This window comes from Trachemys scripta, chromosome 4 (genome assembly GCF_013100865.1).
Source record: "Trachemys scripta elegans isolate TJP31775 chromosome 4, CAS_Tse_1.0, whole genome shotgun sequence".
Lineage (NCBI taxonomy): Eukaryota > Metazoa > Chordata > Testudines > Emydidae > Trachemys > Trachemys scripta.
In genome coordinates this window covers 64,392,715-64,417,888 of record NC_048301.1, presented here as the reverse complement: position 1 = coordinate 64,417,888, position 25,174 = coordinate 64,392,715, and the positions used below count along the sequence as shown (strand labels likewise).

Below are 25,174 nucleotides of genomic sequence, written 5' to 3'. Positions count from 1 at the left end.
GCGCAATGCAGAATTTTGCAGAAATTAATGTTGTGCACGCAGAATTTCCTTTTCCCCACAGAAATGGGCTGCAGTGCTGCTATCCGCCACTAGGGGCCACTGGACTCAGCAGAAGACACTGCTGGGGGGAGGGAGCTAGAGGGTTCCTGACAGCTGCAGTTCCCAGCATGCCCTGAGGGAAGGAGAGGACGGCATGCAGGAACTCCGTGCAAGCCTGGGATCAAGCATCAAGTTGTTTCTCCCTCTGGATCCCTGGGGAGGGAGGGGGACAGGTGTATGGGCGGGGGAGGCCCTGCGGTTGGGCTCTGGGGAGGAGGAGGTTTGGATGCATTGATAGGGTGGTCCGCAGGTGGGCTCTGGGGGGGAAGGGTTGTGGGTGTCTGGCGCTCACTGCTCTGGACACATTTGTGAACTCTCCTGCCCAGCAGTCATGGAGACTGGAAGGTCCCCCTCCCATTTAAAGCACCAAGAATTTTTGAAATGTCTTTTCTTGATTATCCAGCCTGGCAAGCACACCTAGCAGCTCCCTAGTGTTGTATGGGACTGAGCCAGCTGACCATGCTGGCTACACATTCCAGGCACGCTCCGGCTTGGATTAGATAGGAGATATTGAATCTCCTGGGCCTGGGGGGAGAAGATGCTGTGCAGGCACAGCTATGGACCAGCCTTAGAAATGTGGATATCTACAAGCAGATTGCACAGGGGATGCAGAAGGGGAATGACAGGGATCAGCAGCAGTGCTGTGTGAAAGTGAAGGAAGTACAGCAGGCATATCAGAAGGCCAGGGAGACCAATAGTCAATCCAGTACTGAGCTGCAGACCTGCCACTTTTACAGAGATCTGCATGCCATACTTGGAGGCGATCCCCCCACACCTTGCAGACCACCACTGATCCCTCTGAGTAGCCTGAGCTACAGGCCCCTCGTATGAACAATGAAGAGATGGAGGAGGATGGGGGACATCCTGCAACTGGGCGGCAGGGAGGTGTGCAACGAGCCAGGGTCTGCTTGAGTCTCCACTGCAGACCAGGCAGTCAAGCCCAATGTAGAGGAAGGAACCTCGGGTAAGTGTGTAATTCTATTTCCCATTACAGTGATTTACTGATGGCTCCCCCAACTTAACAGTACATAGCTATTGACTTTTCATTAAGGTACTTGTACTAGAAAAGGGAGCAGTACAGCAAAGAAAGGTATTGTTGTTATCTGCTTTTGATTCCCCTATAGAGTTAGGCTGGGGAGGGGGGGGCAGGCAGAGCAGTTTGTTTATGAGCAGTCTCTTGAATCCTCCTGAGACAGCTCAATGAAACTTTAATGGATGTACTCAGCAGTCCTCTCCTGAAGGTTTCTAGGGGTGGCAGCCTTATTTCCCCTTCTGCGGTAGGACACTTTCCTGCACCAGTTGGCAATAACTTTGGCAGGCACCATTGCAGTACAGAGGCTAGCCGCATATGGGCCCAGGCTGCTTCAGGATGCCAGAAGCAGCTGTGCTCTCTCTGCTTCTGTTACCCTCAGGAGTGAGGGATCAGCTGAAATCACCACCGCCTGTGGAAAATGGTGCCAGTATTCAGTGGCCATTGCCCTATGCTCAGAGTTTCATGCAACCGAGTGATTCCCTCCTCATTTCCCTCATCCATGGTGGGCCATACTCCCCATTATTAATGGGAGTGAGGCCGTGCACAGGCACTCGGAAGAAGAAGTGTCAGTAAGCATGTCTTATTTAAAAAACTTTAGGGAAAGAAGGGAAGGGAGTTTTAAATCTTAACTTTTGCTTTCCATTGTGACTATACTGACAATGGTACTTCTGTGTTTTATCTGCAGCTGCTGCCATTGCAACCTTGAGGGGTTCCTCTCCACAGCCGTGGAATGGCTGAGACAGATAAGGAGGAGAAAGAAGAGGACTTAGGATGACATGTTTGATGAGATCCTGCAAGCCAGTGCTGCATCAGAACATGAGCAAAGGGCCTGGAGGGTCAACACATCAGATAGCCTAGAGAAGGAAAGAGTGGAAAGGAGAAAGGCCCAGCAGGAAAAAGGAGGGAGATGCATCAGGACATAATAATAGGGCTTCTCCAGCAGCAAATACAGATGCTGCAGACTCTTGTGGACCTAGAGGTTCAACAATCCCAGGTTCACCTCCCTCTGCAGTCCACGGAGAACTCCATTTCAGCACCTCCCTCCAAGCCCCCATGTACAACATTCCACATAGCATCAGTGGCATGCTGCCCCACCCCTACCACTCCACCCCGGGGGACATTAGACAGTCACAGCTTCACATACACTGACCCGTGAAAGCTACGGTATGTGTAGCTGAAATTGACATGAATGTTATAATAATAATTTAAAAAATATAATATATGGAGATATACCCATCTCCTAGAACTGGAAGGGACCCTGAAAGGTCATTGAGTCAAGCCCCCTGCCTTCACTAGCAGGACCAAGTGCTGATTTTGCCCCAGATCCCTGGGTGGCCCTCTCAAGGGCTGAACTCACAACCTGGGGTTTAGCAGGCCAATGCTCAAACCACTAAGCTATCCCTCTCCCCTATAGTCTTTCCCCTTCATAAGTTTTGTCTATTAATTTATTAAGTTTTTAATGTGTTTGCTTTTAAATTGCACAGATTTTTCCCCCACTATTACAGAATAAAAATATGGAACATATTTAATCTTCATTAGTTCACAATATATGCTGCAGAGTGCCTAGCAATTCTGAAAGCAACCAATTACTTGTTACTGTACAGCATAACTCATAGGATCAGTGACAATGAGTGTTATAATCATCAATGTACAGCAAGCACCACAAAAACAGATGCATTGACCATGTAATATTCATAGAAGTACACCAAGCACCACACAATTCCTAATAGGCCCCAAAAACAGCAGGGCCAGGTACAGCACAGTACACAGGGCCGGCTCCAGGCACCAGCTTAACAAGCAGGTGCTTGGGGCGGCCAAGGGAGAGGGGCGGCACCTGTGGCAATTCGGGGGCGGCAGGTCCCTCACTCCCTCTAGGAGCGAAGGACCTGCTGCTGAACTGCCACCGCCGATCGCGGCTTTTTTTTTCCAATTGTCGCCGCCAATCGCGATCGCAGCTTTTTTTTTTGCTTGGGGCGGCAGAAATTCTGGAGCCAGCCCTGACAGTACACCACAATGCATTACTGTGGCTCACTGTTAGGGAGGCTTTGAAAGAGCCCTCTAAGCCACATAGCTCTGCGTTCTGCTCTTCTAATAGCCTTTGGGTCTGGCTGTTCAAATTCACCAGGCACCCACTCCACCACCACCCGCCATCCCAGTGGCAATCTTTTCCCCTATGCTTCACAAATACTATGCAGAACACAGCAGGCAGTATTTAACCATTGGGATTTTTTCCCACTGAGATCCAATCTTGTGTTAGTAAAAAATGCCAGCATCCCTTCAATCTACCAAAAGTGCACTCAGCTGTCATTCTGGTGTTGTTGAGGTGGTTGGTGTACGGCTTCCTGAGCCAGGAGAGCAAGGGGTAGTCTAGGTGCCCCAGGATCACTCCTGGGATTTCAACATTTCCAATGATAGTCAGGCAGTTGGGGAAAAAGTCCTTGCTTGTAGGTTTCTGAACAGTCCTGTGTTCTTAAAGATCCAAGTGTCATGCACCTTCCCTGATCAGCCAAGACTGATGTCAATGAAGCATCCTTGGTGATCCACCAATGCTTGCATAACCTTAGAAAAGTAGCCCTTCTCTTGATGTACTCTGGCAAGATGGTCTGGTGCCAAAATAGGGATACGTATCCCATCTATTGCTCCTTCACTGTTCAGGAGCCCCACTGTTGCAAATACATCCATCACGTCCTGCACTTTGCTGAGAGGCAGAGTCTTATGTAGCAGGAGACGATTAATGACCGTGAACACTTGCATGACAATGGTCCCGCACCGTGGATTTTCCCACTGACAGCAGCAATCTGGCATTGCAAGTTCCCACAGTGCAATCGCCACTCGCTTCTCCACTGTTAGTACAGCTCTCAGTTTGGTGTCTCTGCGTTAGATGGCTGCAGCGAGATTGGCACATTGTTCCAGAAATGTAGCCTTCGACATCCAAAAGTTCTGCAGCCACTGCACATCAACCCAAGCCTGCATTACAATGCATTCTCACCAGTCCGTGCTCATTTCTTGGACCCAGAAGCGGTGTCCCACCACGTGCAGCTGCTCTGTGAACACCAGAGAGTCCTGTGGCACCTTTAAGACTAGCAGATGTATTGGAGCATAAGCTTTCGTGGGTGAATACCCACTTCATCAGACGCATATGGGTATTCACCCACGAAAGCTTATGCTCCAATACATCTGCTAGTCTTAAAGGTGCCACAGGATTCTCTGTTGCTTTTTACAAATCCAGACTAACATGGCTACCTCTCTGATCTGTGAACACCAACAACCTTGAATTGGTTCTCATTATGTCTTGCAGCAATCTGTCCTCCAAGAAATAGCCAGGTCCCCCACTGGTTTGGGTCTTCTTACAGTTCTGCAAATACTGGAGGATCATGCATCCTGTATTTGCAATGCTTTCGACAATAGTGAGGAGCTGTGCAGGCTCCAGGCTTCTGTCAGAGATGGTGGATAGGGAGGAAGGCCATGCAGTTTGCAGGATTTTGAAAAAAAGCACAAAAATTATGGGCTATTGTTGGCATTATGGGATGGAGTCAGTTGCACTGGGAAGCTGAGCCCTCGCTCCAAGTCACCCCTTCCGCAACTTATTCTAGCCACCATGAATTGCCAAAACTTCCCAAAAGATGCTGCGCTGGATGGTGATGAGTTGCACACCGGGATACCTACCCAGGGAGTGCTGCAGATTGACACAAGCATTCCTGATGAGTACATGTAGCGCCGGTGCAAGGAGGCGAGTATGTATGCGCATAATCTACTAACTGAGGCGGCTTTATGCCAACATAACTTGCACTGGCCATAGTTTGTAGGGTGGCCATGGCCTCAGTCTGCTGAGGAGAATGAGTGGGTTTCTTCCTTTAGAACACACACTCTGGAATCAGCAATTTTATAAGTCAAACTACAGTATTTGATGCACCATTATGAAATGTCCATTCCTCATTAGGAATTACAAGAATCCAGTTATACTAGATTTTTCAAATACCAAATACATTACTTTGCTTGGGTATTTGGTGAGTCCTAAATTCAAATACCATGGGACTCTGCAGAGCAGTTCCAGGGAAGTCAGGGCAATTCAGGCATGATCAGTGACAGAGGCAGTACTCTGAGCTGTCACTGCAGGGTGGGCAGTAGGATTTGGGGTCTGCACTGGGAAGGAGGACCAATGGAGCAACCATTACATTGATCATTGGGGTCCAGGCTGGCACTGCACCAATGGGGGCTGACATAGTGGAACAATGACACAGATCCTTTGTGCAGAACAAGTTTCCTCCAAATGCACTGTTGGGAGTAATACAGTATAGATAGAAGGTGTGTTACAGGCATAATAGGAGTCCACACAGTGGCGAGCATGTCAAAGTTTCACTGTGGTATCCAAGGCCCCATGATATACAGGACCTGAGAGTTACTGAAGACCAGACCATGGGACAGTGTCAGGAGATTCAAACATGTCAATCCTTTTGTCATTGTCAACACAAGGCAAGCTACTGTAAGGCAACAAGCTGCGTAATCAAATGATCAAATTCTTGCCTCCTTTCATCAGAGTAGGAAATCAGGAACACTAGTGACTTAGGTTAAAATGAAATCATTCTAAAATCATGTCTGAATATCCCAGAATTTTGGGGAGCTTGCACACTGAACCCAGATCTAGATCTGAATTTCACACCTGCCCCTCTCTCTATGAGGGAAAAAACAAAGCTCTGATCCAACACCCCTGAAGGAACAGGTTCCAACTGTTGCAGTTCAAGCCCATCTCTAGCTCCAGCAAACTGAAAATTACTTGCCTCGTATCAATGCGGTGCACATGTAAACGAGGGAAACAGGATGTGGCAAAACGAACAGAATCATTTAAATTTTATTCTGAATCAATACTCTGCCAGCGTCCATACCGTATATGGAGCACTTCCCCTGCAGGTGCAAGAGGTTTCTGCAGGATCTGCTCTTGCATGCAGCATCCCACAGACTAAAAAACCTTTAATAGATGCAACGGTTGATTAGCTGATTTTTTTTTTCCGGTGAGGGGTGAAGGAAGAAGAGGTGGAGAGGAAGATAAACGAGCCTCAACTTTTTTCTTTTTAGAGATGCCTCTGAAAGGAGTGGCTGTACTGTATAGTTCTGATGTGGTAATTTAAGCTATCTTTAGTCAAACCATAACCAGGTTTAAGTGAAAGTTTGAGCAGAGTAAGGACTTGACGCATTTCATGTGGGAATAAGCCTATTCTCAGAGTGGGATGGGAGGATTGATTTTAGAGACACAGACTGCACAGAAGATACAACGCATGACAGTGCCAGCAGCTCTAACGCAGTGCAGGCCTGTGGTATGACTGCCATACTGAATTGTGAGCACTAACACACACAAAATGGAGACAAAGCTTATAAAATCAGGGGGATTAGGCCAAAAACCATGCATGTGGCAACCTCCCCGTGCACTGCAAAACACACAGTGGGAGTCACAAATCGCTGCTATAATAGGCAGGCCTGAAGGCATTGTTCATTATACATATTTTCCCCCACCTTCAGCCTCCCCAACAGAGCAAATATTCAGCAGCTAGCCTGTAAGTTAAGATGTATATAGTCACTTGACTTCCTTGTGTCTTAACCAAGCATAAGACTGGGCAAAAGCAGGTACCTTTCCTGGAAAAAACCAGCAAGCTTCCATGCTGGGTGAATAATTTATTGAAAGATAAATACATTATGATGACAACAAAGAGCCCAGCTCCAGTCCAGTTTGGGATTTCTCTTTACTAACACAGGCAAGAAGAGCCAGCTAATAAAATTTGCACATTTCACACTGTTCTTTCATCTTCAGAGAACTTTACAAACATGAACTGGTCTTCACCCACACCCTGTGTAATAGGGAAATAGTATATGGCTATGTCCTAGATTGGGATCCTGGAGCAGAGAAAGGCTAGGGCCTACATTCTCAAAAGTGGCCACTGATTTTGAGTGCCGTAGTTGAGACACCATGAGCCTGTGTTTCTTTTTTGCCAACTGTCTTGTCTTATTTCAAGTCTCCTGAAATTTCATGTTCTTCAAACCCCAACTACATGAGACTCTCAGCTTTTATATATATATATGTATAAAGGAAGTTTCTAGCTCTCGTGCAGGGATCAGCAACCTTGGCACACAGCCCATCAGGGAAATCCGCTGGCAGGCCAGGACAGTTTACCTGCAGCATCTGCATGTTCAGCCGATCACAGCTCCCACTGGCCACGGTTCGCCGTTCCAGGCCAATGGGGGCTCTAGGAAGCGGCGTGGGCCAAGGGATGTGCTGGCCGCTGCTTCCTGGAACGGCAAACTGCGGCCAATGGGAGCTGCAATCGGCCGAACCTGCAGATGCTGCAGGTAAACAAACCATCCCAGCCAGTCAGCGGATTTCCCTGATGGGCCGCGTGCCAAAGGTTGCCAATCCCTGCTCTAGTGTTTGCAGAGAAAAGCTTGAAAAATGTGACTCCTCAAAGGCCCAAAATCCAGAAGACAAATTAAAAGAATCCAAAAATTACTATTTAAAAAAAAATCTCATGATTTTTGAACACTGAGGGTTGGCAATACTGCAGCTCCAGTCAAGGTATCTCAAATCGGGCAAAGTAATATGGAGCCTCTATCTGTTAATGCCCTTATCCAGCTGGATGGGGAGCTACAGCACCTGACTCCGTCCACATTATACCACCACACTCAATTCTGTGTTCATCAAGTTTAGGAGTTCTTGGCTCCTGGTCTTGTGCTCAGGATCCTAAACCATGCACTCTCCTCTCGCTCATAAATGGAACAAACTTAGTCATGTTCTTGTCTCACAACTTGGGTGTAGAGTTCAATTAACACTTTTCACACTGTGACAGGTAAATCTAGCTCTGGCTTTAACTGGAGTATACAGTTGAAACTCAGAGTTACGAACATTAGAGCAGGGAAGGCCAATGGGGGCTGCGAGAAGTGGTGACCAGCACATCCCTCGGCCCGCGCCGCTTCCCGCAGCCCCCATTGGCCTGGAGCGGCAAACTGCAGCCAGTGGGAGCCGTGATCTGCCAAACTTGCGGATGTGGCAGGTAAACAAACCTAGCGGGCCGTGTGCCAAAGGTTGCCGATCCCTGCACTAGAGTTACAAACTGAACAGTCAACCACATACCTCATTTGGAACTAGAAGTATGCATCAGGCAGCAGCAGACACACAGACACAAAAAGCAAATACAGTACTCTGTTAAACATAAACTAGTAAAAAACAAAAAAGGAAAAGCAGCATTTTTCTTCTGCACAGTAAAGTTTCAAAGCTGCATTAAGTCAATGAAAGAACCACCATAATGTTTTGTTCACAGTTATGAACATTTCAGAGTTACGAACAACCTCCATTCCTGAGGTATTCATAACACTAAGATTCTACTATATTACAATAACACCCTGATTCTAGCTATGTCGCCATCTAGCAATTACAATAAAAAAGTTTGCTCCAGTTGGAGCTTCCATTTCTTCTGGTAAACATTTGTTGATTTTTTTTAAAGGTCTCAGAAGTGAGGAAGCTGAGACCTTCCATTCCATCCAAACAGGCAAGTAACTGTGCACGCTTCCTCAACATGGCTCTGCCAATGAACCTCAAGCCTGACCCTCAGCCCTCTTATTTTAGTGCGGGACCTCTCCTCAGAGATTGATCCTACTACTCAACTGAACATGTATATATTAAACATTGAAGGAATATACAAAAGCTCATCCTCTCCTTTTTAAGTACAGCTCTTGATGATCAATGACCTACTATTATTATTTAGACAGTGCCATCTGAAATGCACATGGCACTGGTGAAGTGAGTTGGGGGTCTCAGTCTTATTTTCCGTCACATCACTATAAACAATACTACTGGCATTAATTGGCCTCCTTGCTGGCAGTTTCAGCACAGAAGTTGAGGACTTTAAGGGTCATGAATATATCACCACACACAATGCTGTGTTCATCAAGTTTGTCATCCAGCCTCTGGCTGGGGAGAATATCTTTCTCTCTCACTCCCGCCAGGGCAGGGTGGGTGGGAGAATCTTACACTACCACTGCTCAGACCAATTCTGCAGATAAACAGATGACTCAGGCACCAGTAAAAGGAATAAGGAAGAGCATTCCCTTTCCTCCTTCAGCACCTCCCCCATCCCCATCGCAATACCTTTGCAGGTGTTAGCTCCCACTGAGGTAAGTTTATACTGACAAGGGACTTCCTCCCCCTCCCAAATCCCAGAGCTCCTTCTTGAATATACTGACAGAGAGGCTGTCAATGCCCTGGCTACCTGAGATGTACTTGCGTGCATGCAATGTCTAATAGCCATAGTGCCCCTCCCAAACAGCACAGATGATGATAGTAATTTGTCCTGCCACAGAGACTTTCAAAGCTCTTTACAAACTCCTATACTCTACCTGAGTTTTATTATCCCCTTTTGGGGGCGGGGAGGGGACTGGGTCATAGAGCAGTTAGGCAACCTGTCCAAGCCTAGTTAGTGAGCAGGGAATATATCCTACATGTCCTGACTCCCTGTGCTAGAGTTCTAACCGCCACACACATTTCTTTCCTAGCCCTTCACCGGCATATTGCAGCTTTCATTAACATTTCCAGCGAAGGCACATTCTGAATTGTCGAAAGGATTTCCCCACCAAACTGACCAAAGAAAGAGGTGGGGGGGGGGTCTCCCTTTGGCAAATCTTTACATTTGAGCCCCAATTTTCCAGTTTGCATGATATTCTCAGAATTCAAAAAGAACGGGGTCCTGGTTGCTAAGCTTTCCAGGGGCATGGTCTAGGAAAGGAGAGGTATCTTCTTACAGAGTTTCTAGGTGTCCTATGATAAACAGAAAGTATCACATTATCTGCCTTTTCCAGGTGTCGTGTGAAGGGGTCAGAGGTCTGCTTCAGTTTAAAAGCCCTGCTTTCATGGGAAGTGTGAACAGTAAGGCAATGGAGTTCGTAAAGTGGGGGGAGGGGTGCAAAGAGAGAAAGATAAGGACTCACGGGTTCCCTTTCAAATTAAAAGTTCCTAGCAGCGATCACTGGTATTACACTTATCGACAATGCATTCAACTCAACCATCAGACTTTTTTTTTTCTAGCATTCCCTTTTTTAGGTGCTGTCTTTTTACTTCCCCATTATAGTGTGTTGTTCAGTTTTTCTCAGACAAATTGGATTCCTATGTCAGATGCACATCTCAGCACATGGAGAGAGGAGATCAAGTTCTCATTTTTGTATCATTCTGCAAATACAGGATCTTGCCCCAAACAACACCTGATGCCTCTCAAGCACTCACTGACAGGATCTGCAAATACAGTGTCTCTAAGAATACAGTCCTGAATCAATGAACTCAATGAGAGCAGGGCTTAAAACTTCTAGGAAAGAAACATACTGGATCTAAACATCCTACTTGTGTGTTCTACTTTGATGTAGTGGAGTTAGGGGTTAATATTATTCTGTTACTAAAATTCAGACCTGCAAAAATTCTATCCTGCTCCATTTAGATTCTTCCATTGTGCCCATCACAAGGGTTGGTGAATGGCCAAAAAGGACTTAATTTCCCAAAACCAACCACTGGGGGCCAAATCTGTCCTCAGTTACACTAGTAAGGATCTATTTTAGGATTGAATTTAGCCCTTGAAAATCTACACTTCACACATTGTGAATATTATAATCACTAAAGGGAACCTGGGTTGTGGACAGTAGGTATTTGTGCTCCACTCAGATTAAGGAAAAGAGTGGACTCCTTTTCTCACCCCCTTTTACCTATTCTCCCATCAATGTTGGCAGAGAGGTTCTCCCCCGTGAGGATATGAAGGGGAAAGAGGCGATCTAAGTCCCTTTAATGTTAATAGGATTTATGCACGTCACAAAGAAGGAGATTTCATAGTCTTTATGGTGGTGGGGAGAAATATGGGAGTTGAAGAAGATTCTTGGAAATATGAGTCCTAAGGAGCAGATTTATCAATGCGGCTTTCCATCAAGATTCGAGTGGTTTTTAATCCTATGCCTACACTATGTAACGTGAGACTCCTGACAGTCATTCAGAATTAAGAATTTAACTTTTTACCCTCATCCCATTGATGTGGGTTTCATTTTGTGAAGTTTCCTTTACATTTTAGCACATACTATAGTCCTTTGGTAAATAGATGAGCCTCCTGCTTTTCAGTATTTATTGGCTGAAAATCTCAGCAGCTGGGGCAGTATATTTCAATATTGCCTCCGAATAGTATGAAATAGGCATTTTTCAGCCCATTAAAAGTATTCTTTCTTTTCCCTCTCACCTCCCTGGTCCTTGGGTGAAAGAAACAAGGACAGGAGGGGGTCAACTAGCTCTCCTTCGGAGACTGATAGCGCCTGGAATTCTTGGGCTCTGCATGTTGTGTGACAAAGCCATATTTAACTGGGGTAACAGGGAGGTACTGTTTCAGTGGCCCAAACAGAGAACTAGGAGTCAGGAACTCCCAAGTGGTGCTCTTGTAGAGCTGGGTCTCCAGGCAGACTGACAACCATGGAGAATTGAAGGGGGAGAAACATATATATAAAATAATATTCAACCAGAGATACAGCTACATTCTAGAGAGAGGCATGATCTGGCACATGACTAGGTGCCAGGAACTCCTGAATGCTAATCCCACCTCTCTATGGTCTTGGGCAAGTGACTCCATCCCTTTGTGCCCCCGCTTCCCCGTCTTTAAAATGTCATAGGGATTTTCATTTTTACTGTTTGGGGAATACAATGCTTTGAAAATGCAAAGTGCTAAATAATGGTCATCTGACAAATTACTGGCAGCTCCTTAATTCAAAGCACTGAGATTTTAATGTAGAGCTTTTCTGATCATGTCTGCAAAGTCAGAGTATTCACACAATACTGACTAAACGCCCAAAGTCCTCTCCAGCATGCCATGGACTCAGTGTAAAACATGGGAAGACATTTCTGGGATAAGCCTGTTCTGTGGCTGTCCCAAAGTCCTGGGTCCAGATTGTACACATAAGGATCTTCAATAAAACTTCTCCTCCTCCCATTGTTCCCATACATACATTGGAGAGAGCCCTCCATAGTACTGAGGGGCAGACTGTGGAGAAGACACTAGGGTCTCCCTGACTACTGACTCTGCAAAGAACTGGGAGCAAAGTTAGTGCAGCCTGAAGCTACAATAACTTGCCTGTGGGCTGCCTCCACGGTGTGGAATCCTTCTCAGGATGGAAGGAGGAGCAGCAGACAGAAGAGTCCCTGCCACCACTGGCAGGGGAGCAGCAGACAGAAGAGTCCCTGCCACCACTGCTCTGCCATATTGCCAGAGAGGAGGCAGGACGTTCCAGGCAGCATGGCCCCCCAGATCTGGTCTGTACCCCTGTTGCTGCCATCAATAGCCATTGAGATGATGATAAAACCATCACCCAACTCCACAAAGGTAGGAACTGTAGGAAACTATGATGGGGACTTCATAGAGCATCCATTCTCCTATGTGGGGATTTGCACACAATGCACAATTTGAACCCTGGTCAGCAATTAGGAGATGTTCCTAGGCCATTGTTATATCTGTTGTAAATAATACCAAGCTTCTATTAAAGCCTTCTTCCCGGTCAGGGCCTCAGTGAAGTCTCACCCCTTTAAGTGATCTATGTGCTGCCTATAGTCTGTTGTACTCCTGTGATTCATTGCTGGGGTTTGGTATCCCTTTGTCTTAAATCTATCACATGAAAAAACCTGCACCTGCTATGCTCCCTGCTGTAAAAGTAATAGAGAGCAGGGGTGAAATAGTCATTTGGGGCAGCAAGGAAGAGCTGATTCTTAAACCTATGATTCATTTACCATAACGCCTGAGTTCACCATTGCCTTGCAGCTTGTGCTGTCATTTACATCAAGCCAAAATGCTACCAGATCAGAACAGGCTTTTACACCCTCTTTCCACAGGTGGAAATATCACCAGGGAAGGTAATGGATAATCATGTCCTGATCCTCCATCTAAGACCTTCTCCTCAACCCCATCCCATCCTTCTAAATCCTGCTTATTATCGGTATAGGTCTATTTAGACCAAAAAATGGAAGTGTGGATGAACTAAGTAACAGTTTGAATTACAACTGCACAGAGATACAACAAGAGCTGATTCCCAGTACTTTGTGTATTTGGCTAAGCCATACATTTCTGATAGCTATTGTTAAGTAGTTATGACGTAGTGTTTTAAGATTATGCAAGGACTGCAAGAATTTTAGGAGGAATTAGGGTGGGTAGCAGTTGATGATTTTTTAAAAATAAAATAAAGAACTGGATTTTTATTTAAATCAGATATTTTAATTTAAATTAGTTTGTTTTTTAATAATAAATGTATTTAAAAATTAAATTTGAAGCTGACAATACATGTTAAAGCCTCAACTTTCTATAATCCATTAAAATCGTTTAAATTAAAATTTTAAATAATATGTTTGCTACTAAGTTTTAAATAAAGTCAAACTACTGAACAGGTGCGTGTCACTGACTAAGTGCCTCGAACCAGAGTTTGTTAAAAGTAGCAAACCAGCTTTTGACAGTAGTAGCCTCTTCTGAAAGGGAAGAGAGAATATTTTCTTCATTTTAGTTTATTCAACTAGTTCAGTTCAACAACTAGTTCATTCAAAGTTAAGAAACCAACTGGGAGTTGAAAAAGTAGGAAGGTTGTTTTCCTTTTCAAATCCATAAATAAAAACTAGGTGTGAGAGGATGAGATCTACTACTCCTAAAATCCAAAGGACAGGGTGACCAGAGACAATCAGTTAATTTATTAAACAATTAATTGAGTTAGATTGAACTGCAAAACATGAAAGTACAAAAAATAAAATGCTGTTTTTGTGCACTTTAATCGAATTTGAATTTCCATCCAAATAGAGCTCGACACAAGTCACAACTAAAAAATTAATCTAGTAAATAAGAACTGTATAATTCACCATTTTGTAACATAATAAAAAAATGTAAAAATAAGAATATGAATAAATGTAAGTTAAGATATATAATTGCTAAAATAGACATGTATAGACATAATGTATCCTCCTGGTTAGCAAAAAGAAGAACCAAACTGAGTGAAACGGCTATATTTAGAGGCAAATCAACATATTTTAATAGTTACCAACCAATGAGAGTCAACTTTTTTTAACAAAATAACTGAAGTACAAATGCAAAACATGATTAAAATCAATGATTTAAATCAAGATTTCCTGCTTGCTGATTTAAATAATTAAAATAGGTGATTAAAATCATTTTGACTTAAATCAATACACTCAGAGGATTTCTAAGAGAAATTAGCAGTGAGAGGGGGAAAAAGTGGTCACAAAGAGCCAAATCAGTTGACCTGCTCCCACAAGAAACCCCATCTGGGAGATCTCAGTGGAGAAGCCTCACAAGGTCCCCCTCATAGCATTTTCTCCAAATCTAGTGGTAACAAAGGAGGGGGCACAAGATCCAGGGCCTACAGATTCTTGTACAGATTTTGAGGGATCCATTGGAGGCACACGACATCTGAGCAGATGGCATATGCTACTTCCCTGTCCTTTGTGGTTGAGCCATGATGACCAGACGTCCAGGGAGAACAGTGGCCCCAGAACGCAAACCTTGAAAAATTTACCCAGTACCTATCTTTCTTGGAGACAGGATATTGGACTAAATGGACCACAGGTCTGATCTGACAGAGCAATTCCTATGTACTAGCCCAAAGACTAAATCTACTAGCCAGAGCAATAAGTATCTGTGCTGCCACATCCCCCCAAAGCCATGCTACAAGCAATTTAAAGCAATAGTTGTATATTTTTTTAAATTATAACATAGTGGCAATTGTAAGTTCCTTGGGGCAGGGACTGTCCTTTATTATATGTTTGTTTGTATAATGTCTAGCATGAGTTGGGGCCTCTAGGAACTACCATAATACAAATATTGATAAGCAATTTTCTATTTCATACAGTTTTTAAAATGTAGCTAGCTCCAACTCTCTCACTTTTGTTATATCATCTTTTCTTTCACATTTTCTTTCCTATCATAGCTCATAATACATCTTTTCCAACCTTGTCTTCAGTATCTTTCCACTTATCCTTTTCGCTCTTTCTTTCCCTACTTTCTGTTTTCTACCCCTTGACAATTTCTTTTTCCTTTCTTCAATCACTTGTGTCTCCAAAAAGCTCTCCTCTTTCCCTCTCTCAATACCATGCTTTTATTTTATAGCTCACCCTATGATTCCCATTAGTCTCCCCCTCTTTCCCACACCCATTCACCAACTTTCACATACCCACTCACACATACCAGAGGGCTTGAAATACTTACCAGTCCTCTACTAACCAAAGACCAATATAAAAGATTGGGGTCAACATCCAGGTGACAAGCTATCCCACGCCCTCAGCTGCTGGGAAAGAGAAGAATTCTGGGATTCCTACCAGGGTGCCTGGACTCTGCACAGGGACTGATCATTTATATCATCTGCCACCTAGCTGGCAAACCCTACCACTCTAACTTCTAAAATGGTAAGGAGAGCTCTCTTGCTCTCTCTCATCCCCTCTCCCACTCTAAAGTCCATTGGATGCTGTAAGAGGCTGCGTCTCTACTACTTGTCTCTAGGGTTGCCAAGTTTCTGATTGCAGAAAACCAAGCACCTTGCCCCACCCACCCCTTCCCAAGGCTCCACCCCTTCCCTGAGACCTCGCCCTCTGCTCCTTCCATCCCCCCTCCATTACTCACTCATTTTCACCGGGCTGGGGCAGGGGGTTGGGATGCAGGGGGGTGAGGGCTCCAGCTGGGGGTGCATGCTCTGGGGTGAGGCCAGAGATGAGGGGTTTGGGGGGCAGGAGGGGGCTCCGGGCTGGGGTGTGGGACTGAGGGGTTCAGAATATGGGAGGTGGCTCCGGGCTGGGGCAGGGTATTAGAGAGTGCGAGGTGGTGAGGGCTCCGGCTGTGGGTGCGGGCTCCAGGGTGGGGCCAGAAATGATGGGTTCAGGGTGCGGGAGAGGGCTCTGGGCTGGGGCAGGGGTGGGGGGGTGAGGGCTCTGGCTCTGGCTGGGGGCGGGCACTCTGGGGTGGGGCCAGGGATGAAGGGTTTAGGGTACAAGAGGGGGCTTGGCTAAGGGGTTGGGAGTGTGGGATGAGGATCAGGGCTGAGATGTGGGAGGGGGTGCAGGCTCCAGGCAGCACTTATCTCAGGTGGCTCCCAGAAGCAGCTGGCATGTCCCTCCTGCTCGGGGATGGCCAGGGGGCTCTGCGTGCTGCCTCTGCCTGCAGGTGCCACCCCTGCAGCTCCCATTTGCTGCAGTTCCTGACCAATGGGACCTGTGGAGCCGGCACTCAGGGCAGCGCCTGGGCCATGGGCAGGGGCAGTGCGCGGAGCCCCCCGACCACCCCTGCACCTAGGAGCCTGAGGGACATGCTAGCCGCTTCTGGAAGCCGTGCAGAGCTGGCAACTGCACCACAGACTGGACTTTTAACAGCCCGATCAGCTGTGCTGACCGGAGCCGCCAGGGTCCCTTTACAACCAGGCGTTCTGGTCAAAAAATAGACACCTGGCAACCCTACTTGTCTCTGCTTTATTGAAGATTTTGCCCCCTTCATGGTTACCTCCTACAGATTTAAAGAAACAGAATTTCACAGCCAGAAACATTCCTTTACAAAGAAATAGCATTGTCGTCGGTTTCTACAGAATCACTGGGTGTGGGAAGGCACCTTGCTCACCAGGGTGAAAGAGACAGTGGATTTTTCAAGCCCTGCTTACAACCCCTTTAGAAGGAGGGCTATGCTGCATAAAAGGGCTCTTCTTAGAAGTCAACACTGACGTAGGCTGGCTTGTTGATTATAAGCTCCCTAATAGGTGCTGAACACATTTAACTCCCAGAGGGACAAATCCCAAGTGTTTTATTTAGTCCTTACTCAGGCAAACTTCATTGTTTAAAAAAAAAAAAGAAAGAAAGAAAAGAAATCAAGTAAGGGCCTCAGGATTTTGTCCACTGACTTTCATGGGCATTACAGATGCTCAGCTCCTCTCTGGATTTGGCCCAAAAGGTGGAACAAGTCAGCAGGCACCTTTAAGTGGTCTGTTATTTTGAGCTAGTCTATTTTGCAATTGGACGCCTTTGGTTACTGGGCAGATAGTGGAACTGTACAATGGCCACAAAGAAAATCAGAACTATTCAGTTAGCAGAACAGGGACAGTCTGAAACAGAGCAGACCTCTCTGAGCTATCCTTGTCAGCATAGGCTGGGGTGAATGCCCTTTGTACAGAGTTACTATTTGCATAGTATAGAATAACTGTTTGCTAAGCTGTGTTTAGGCACCCCTACTACACTATGTACAAAGAAAGAGAATACACCAGCCTCACCTCAGAACTTAAATATTTGAAGAAAAGCCAGTGTGAGATAGGGAAAAAGAGTTGTCACCCCAACCACTTTTCTCCTCCTAATCAAGAAATCATTGTAGGTGGAACCCATTTTGATTGCTGTATACGCAGCAATAAATTCCAGGCACAAGGCAAAATGTATAAATCACACTTTTGGGGATTGTTGTTTTAATTCAGGACAGGTTATTATGTGAGTCCAGGGTGTGGAGCTTCCCCCAGAGTACACAGCAAAGCATTTCCTTGGAGAAATCATCCCTAGCTTTAACCTGACAGTTTTCATATGCGTTTCAGTATTATATCTTGACAGTCCCCTCTTTTATGGCAAGAGCCCTCTGCCTGTTTCACTCCTCAGATGTCCCCAGAGGCCAGGTGTGGTGGCACTATGGACCTACCAGTGTGTTCTGGAAACATGTACTGCTCTGAACTAGTAATAACATTTCCTTTTCTGTCTTTAACCCTGACAGAAGCATTTGTTCTATAGACTGGCTCTCTCCTCCTTCCTTCCCACCCACCCACCCACTGACTCAACAGACCCTATTTTACCTGTGCAAGACTGAAGTTAGGTTAATAGGTGCCACAAAATCCTTTGTTGGAGCAAGGATCTCATTAGGTGCCTGGCACCTCCAAATATTTCATTTTATACACAAATGCAAATTTATCCTGGGCCCTGGAGGGATCAAAGCCTCAAGAATTTTATCCTGTTTGCAGTTCCGCTTCATCTCACCTTCTGAGCTCTAACCAAATCCACACAAGTGGGCTCTCTCCTCCCCTTCTTGATTTGTAATAGCATTGAGGCAAGAGACCACTGCACTCCCAGCACTACTACAACACCTCCTTAGACATGGCATTGAAGGAAGCCATCTATGCCTACCTGGCTCTGTCCCCAAAATTGTGTTTACTCTCTAGTCGTCTCCCCCAAACAGGATTTCTAAGATTTCACAAGTGCACAAACAGAAGTGGCTCTTCAGAGCTTACTCCTGCCTGTTGAAAGGTCCATTCATATATACCTATTGTTCTGAAAGGTTCAGATCCTGCAGCACATACATTTTGGATTTTTTATGCCCATGCATGTAGTGCCCCTGTAGGGTCTGTAGCTGCCATGTGCCCATTAACACCCGTTACAGTAGTGCAAAGAGGCCACAAAGCAGCTGCATAGATTTCCCCTGTTCAGGAGTCCCAGAGCAGGAGCCACAGAGCACAGCCAGCTCTAAGTCGTCACCCCCCAACAGAGTCCCCAAGCACACACAAAGGGCTGTCCTACGGATGGAACAGGGCATGTGCAGAGCGGGAGGGAGGAGTTGTGGCTAGGACATCCCCATGCCCTGGTTATTCCTCAGCTACACAAGGCCCATAAGAACACTTGGCAGTTAGGTGTAACTCAGGTCTTCTCTAACCTGACTGGTCCCCTGAAGCCCTGAAATCAGGTAGGTTCAAGCCACCTCCCCTCAGTATCTCCTGCAAATCTTTGGTTGTGCCAAGGAAGAGGCTGCCCCAGATAATCGATCAACATTTTATGAGTGCAGTGAAGGTTGGGACAGGACTTTGGAAATTAGAGAGCACTGTATGAATACTTGAGCTCAGTTTCACACCTCACTAATGAGACTTGATTTAAGGAGCTACTAGTTACTTGGGACCCAACAATCGGACATCAAGAATCTTTCAGTGTATCCCTGAGATTTTGAATGGTCCAGGTCATCCACCAAGTGCTAATGCAAATCCTGTTGCCTTTGGTGTATTTCATTTTGAGGCACTGACATGTCCCAGTTTCCCCATCAGGATTCTCCTCTGTTTCCAGTTCCCTACCACACCGCACCAGGACAGAATAGCCATTTGATGTAAAAGTGCCAACAGCCACCCTTAATTATAAATAATAATTTTAGAAAAAACATGTTTTAAAAGTGTCACATAAGCAGAGAAGTAGCTGCATTGAGGAGCAAGGGTCACTTATTAGAGCAAGTCTGAGACATTACTAAAAACTCATCCCTCATATACTGACTTCTTGAGGGTACAGGAATGGAAAGAAACTGTGTCTAGGAAGCCAAGTGTAGTGCTTCCTCTAGTCAAATCAGATCATTTCAACTTTCCCTACTTTTTTTAAAACTCCTTGTCAAGACTCTCCAAGAAACCATCTAAATAGGGGTTTGTGATAACTAATGCAAATTTATTTATCTAACAGGAATATGAACTCAGACTGTATTCTATACCCTACTGGAATGACAGTCCTATCCATAAACACTGACTACAGCAAAATCCTCTTCATCTCAATCTACACCAAGTGAAACAGTGTTGCAGCACCATTATATAAAACACCCTGAGCTGCTGCAGTACCTTGCACTCCCAGACAACACTACCACTATTTAGCACTTACAGAGTACATTTCATCCATTGAGCTCAAAGTTTTACAAAGATGGATATGGATTATTATACCATTTTTGAATGCAGTACCTGAGGCACAGAAAGGTTGTGACTTGGTTAGTCAGCAGCACAGCCAGGAATAGAATGCAAGTGTTTTCACTCCCAGTCTGGACGATACTGCCTGCAGGTCTGTACAACAGCCAAATCAGGTATGTAATAAGCATTGGTTGTCTCAGTTTGTTGCAATGCCTGGTATAAACTCTGGATGAACTGGTACACTCTACAATGTCCTCTCCCCAGTGTTGACAGGAAGGCACAAGTGTTGCCTTCGTCCTGATTTAGCCAGTGATCTTAACTCCATCCTGCATTTAAGAGTCTTGTGTTTTTAAAACTACTCAAAGACCCCTTCTTGCAGCCACAATGCTAGGATCTATGAGATAGGTGCCTTTGAAGTCTCACAATGCACTGGCACAACCACGGAGGTTGGTAATGGTGTGTGTGTGGACATGTCAAAATGATTCTGTGTAAAAAGATTGAAAAGTCTTACTAGATGGATGCACTACCACACTATTGTGAGACTAGGCAAGACAAACAACCATTTCCCATATTCACTGTTCCAACAATGGTTCCCTCGGTTAGTGTAGGCACTCTCTTATAGTGAAGGCACTTTTCTCATCCTCAGAACATCTTCAGTCACAGTGAAAGTTCACTGTAGCCTGGACTTCAGTGGGCACATTGCAATATGCTGAATGAAAGTTCTTGTTTATGTCAACTTCACAACAAATGGGGTTCCAGGATAGCAAAGTCCATGATAACAAGTTTCACTGTATTTGTTTTAGCAAACATACTTCCGAAAAGAAACAACTACTGAGAACCAGAGTGGGTTTGTCAGAGAGAGAGAGAGACCACTGCATGTTACGCTGATTGGAAATGTCACGGATCAGAGCTCCTGCATCTCTGACCCTCTCTTTGATCTCTCCATGTGCACTTCCTCGTGCCATCACCCCTCTCAGAGTAGAATCCTGTGATTCTCCCACTCTTACCCAGACTGGGGAACCTCATGTATCAACTGTTCTTACCCCACAGATCCAACTGGATTTAGGCACCTGAAGTTCTTCCCTTTTGGCAGCTGTGACCAGTGAATACAGTGACCCAAAGCAGACTTCTTAAAAAAAGGTATTGTTCTATCTTAAAAGTAGGAACAAAACATAATATAAGAGAAAGGAGTTTTAAAACAATGAAAGCTCTACACACAGGCTGTGCTGGTGACGTGACAGACCTCACTGCTTCAGACATCCAGGAGTGTCTGAGTGCCCCAGACAAGGGAAGAGTCCCTTTTTTATCCACAATTCTTTGTTCTCCCTTCCTGGGCTTTTTTGATCCTGCTAGTCCAAAACCAGTTTGATGGGAGGTTGAGCCAGTCCTCTCCAGGACAATTGCTCTCACACTGCCTTGTAAAAAACCCCAAGTGTTTGTTTGAGAGACGCCTTATACCGAGTCCTTGTTTTTGCCATCCTGCTTGTTATTTCCAACAGCCCTATTAAACTAAACCAACATATTCAGACCATAAACATCCCTTAGAACCATCTGACAAACATATAGAATGCATACTATTCAAAAAGTATTACAGGGCCACTCCAAATCCGTCACAGGGAAGAGGAAGCTTGCCAACCTGTACATTCTTGGAACGGCTCGGTCAAGCAAAGAAGCAGCTGTAATAAATTTTTGGAGGGGAACAAACTGAGAGATCAAAAGGCACTTTCCTTGCAGCAATCTGAGAAGGCCCCCAGTAGTCCATATTGTTTCTTATTGGCTCAAAGCATGGAAACATCTGGTGTAGTCATGGCTTATTTGATGCAGGAACCGTTCTGCAGGTGTCACCAAACCTAGAGATAATTACTATGCATTGGTTTCAGGGGACAAGAAAGAAGGGGGAATAAATTGTATAGTTGGCATTAACACATGGATGAAACACTTTGCTTCAAAACTTCAAAGCAGCAGCAAGTCAGCTGAATGAAGTTGGCACAATGGTAACAAATGAGTTTCATGACTGTGCTATTTTTACTGTGTAATACAGAAACTATAAAAGAACAAACATTGTATGTGTGTTTAATGCCAAACCTAAACCGTTGCTAACATTCTTGTTAGAATTAGAATGTCACCATCACCACTTGCTGAAAAAGAGTTCATTTTTCCCCCTCTGCTAGTGTTTTCAGTACTGGAGTTTTACCAGACACAGTTGTGAGAAAGAAAGGTGAACAAAACCCAGCCCAATGTATTTAAGAGCATTTAACCATTCTGGCTCATTGAAAAATTTAATCTCTCCTGTGATTTTAAAGAGCTGATGACGCCTTATGGAAAAACTTTTTAAAATATGGTACTGAAAAACAATTCTGCCAATGTGTTATATTTTCTGCTTTATCCCTTCCCTCGCTTCTCACTGGTAGAGGTATTTACATGAAAACAAGACCTTGACTCTTTAAGTAGAGGTTAATTCAGATCTGAAATCCCCAAAAGCTTGTGGGTTTTCGGATCCAGCCCATTATAAAGATAGGAGAGAGTCATAAAACTTCAGATCCAGCTTTACTCTTCAAAGTTAACAAGAGGTACTGGGAGCCAATATTTTTGTTCAGACCCCTTTCTATTCCCAAGAGGCCATCCGCTCTCATGTTAAATCTGTTTGGGATGTCACAGGTGGCTGCTATTGACAGGACTTTCCCACCACAAATAGAGAATTTTGATGACTCTTCAAATGGGAAAGGAAGGGAAAAACCTCTTGTTTTCATGTAAATGTCTCTAGTAGCAGGATTGTTCTGAGAACCTGGACTTGATTCTCCTCTCACTTACACATACACTGACATAACTCTATTGACTTCTGTTGACCAACGTAAATAAGATCAGACGTTGACAATAGTCTTTAAAATTACTAAAATAAACATGAAAAAACAAACCAGCATAAGCTATTTACTGCTGGTTGGCATCCTTCATATGTGGTAAATTTTATTATGGTTTCTCTATATTCAATATACAGAAAAAAGTCATTTCAATCCAGACACACAAGCTTCTACTGTTATGTGACAATGGAAAAGAAATAATCACCTAAATCTTCTTCTCTGCGCATTACAGCGTGTGCAAAGAAAACCCTCATCTCATAAAGGTTCCAGATGGAACATAATTACAAAAATAATAATTCACACTTAAATAGAGCCACAGTTGAGTGGCCTTCAGGCTCCCTGGTTTATATACACAGCTAGAGCAATGGAAATATTTGTTTGTTACCTTCTTTGGGAATTTACAGAAAGGAGGAGAGCTAACTTTTTACTGACCTTAACCCTATCTTTACAAAATTAGGACTCTTACCTTCAGGATTCTGAAGCAAGGCAGGGAAGGGAGACTAGTATGCAGATTCCCATCCTGCTCCAAGAAACCTTTCTTCAGTGGTTATACTGGTGACTGTGTTTTCTGAAGAGGGCTGAAGGATCCATGAGTGCTGACAGTTTGCATTTCATTGTTGCTAAGTCATGAGACAAAGATAAAAATGCAAAAGAAGCTGAAAAAGTAAAACCTTGGGGGTTTTGAGTTGACTCCTACCAAACGGACACACACAAAAGAAAAACACTGAACTTGTACAGTTGTTAAAGCAGCATCCAGGAGTCTGCAATGGCAGTTTCTAAGGGTCAGATTCCCATCCCTTTACTCTGTAGATCAGCACCTTAGGTTACCAGTAGTCCCATTGATTTCATTAAGGGGATGGGAATTTAGCCTCAAGCCACAAAGTGTCCTTCCTGTTGGAAACTTGTAGTGGCAACCCACAGCAGAATCCCGTCATTGAGGAAGTGCTGGGAGCAGAGGATAGAATGGCCATCATTCCCATTAACAGGTGTGCCCAAGTAGCACACAGCAATTTAATTGCAATGCTGTTGTTAGAGAACTGCTGAGCACATCAGATTACTGCAAAGACCATGGAAATAGGAGGAGACACTGTGTGCACTGGGACAGGGATTGACACTGTTACCTTCCAGTGCCGGGGCAGGGACAAATGGCAGGCACATGGCATGGCAGCCCAGCATGTGTGGCTGGAGAGCAAGGGGCAAACACCCAGCAGTAAAGCAATTCATCCCATTTCTGCACATATCATAGCTCTGGAGAAGAGCAAATAGAACAAGCATGAGAATGACACACCAAAGGCTTCATCTGCACTAAATCACCTGAAGGCAAACCCTGCAAACAGAATTACTTGCCATCCCCATTAAGTGGCACTCAGTAAAGATTTTGCCCTTACATCAGTTCTCTGGGAGACGTCCCAGTCAGGGAGGGTGCAAGGATGTTTCGCGCCCTAGGCGAAACTTCCACCTTGCGCCCCCCCTCCCCCGCCGAGCCCTGTGGCAGCTCTCCGCCCTAAGGCGGCCCCCCCACAGCAGCTCCCCCCCCCCCGAGGCACCCCACCGCAGCAGCTCCCCCCGGCCCGGGGAGCCGTGCGGCAGCTCCTGCCCCAGCTCACCTCTGCTCCGCCTCCTCCCCGAACACACCGTCGCTGCTCCACTTCTCCCGCCTCCCAGGCTTGCGGCGCCAATCAGCTGTTTGGCGCCGCAAGCCTGGAAGGGAGAGAAGCAGAGCGGGGCAGCGTGCTCAAGGGAGGAGGCGGAGCAGAAGTGAGCTGGGGTGGGGAGGGGTTCCTCTGCGTGCCGCCCCCTCCCCCCATTACTTGCTGCAGGCGGCCCTCCCCGTGCCCCCGTGTCCCAGCTCCCTCCGCCTAAATGCAGACGACGACCGGGGTGGCCGAAGATCCAGCCGCCGCCAAAGGACCCAAAATGCAGCCCCCCAAATGCCTGTGCCCTAGGCAACCGCCTAGGTCGCCTAATGGGTTGCACCGGCCCTGGTCCCAGTTAAACATGTTCTAACTAAATGGAGTACACCGTGAAGCAAAGTGCGCATGTCCCACGTTTGAAACATCATAATAGTTCCCACCATAGCAACCAATTACATTTCACAGATAGAGGGGGAAGATTTCAGACTAGGAACAGGCAGCGGGCACCAAATGAAATGCACAAAAATAAAAATTCTGGACCTGACTCTCTAGCGCCTTGCACCTTGTGTCGTCATTTATACCTCTGCAAAGTGGGTGTAAAATGCTACCAAATCAGCCAGCTAGTGATTCACATTAACTTTGCACATGTGTAAATTGATTGCACAAAATGCTGGGCAGTGAAGAATCAGGCCATTCCTTACAAATAAAAGGACCTTAGCAATAAATGATGAGGGGAAAGCAGCACAGAAGATATAGGATGCATAATTCAAATAGTTTTGGAAAACAGTCAGTTTAGAAAGGTTACCATAAGCCCGCAGCTGCTCTTTAATAGAAAATCTGCTTCTGAACTC

General features: G+C 45.3%; 1 protein-coding gene across 7 annotated transcripts in view; it reads right to left on the bottom strand.

Annotated features, from left to right (window-relative positions):
- The window catches only part of DPF3 (double PHD fingers 3), a 197,312-nt gene that overhangs the window by 151,666 nt on the left and 20,472 nt on the right, over positions 1-25,174 (bottom strand). Inside the window, exon 1 of one of the 7 annotated variants that reach the window (XM_034769270.1) lies at positions 23,156-23,886. The exons of the other annotated variants lie outside the window; for them this stretch is intronic. The gene's annotated coding sequence lies outside the window, so the exon portion shown is untranslated. Of the gene's footprint in view, positions 1-23,155; positions 23,887-25,174 lie in introns of those variants that run through there. 7 annotated transcript variants of the gene reach the window in all.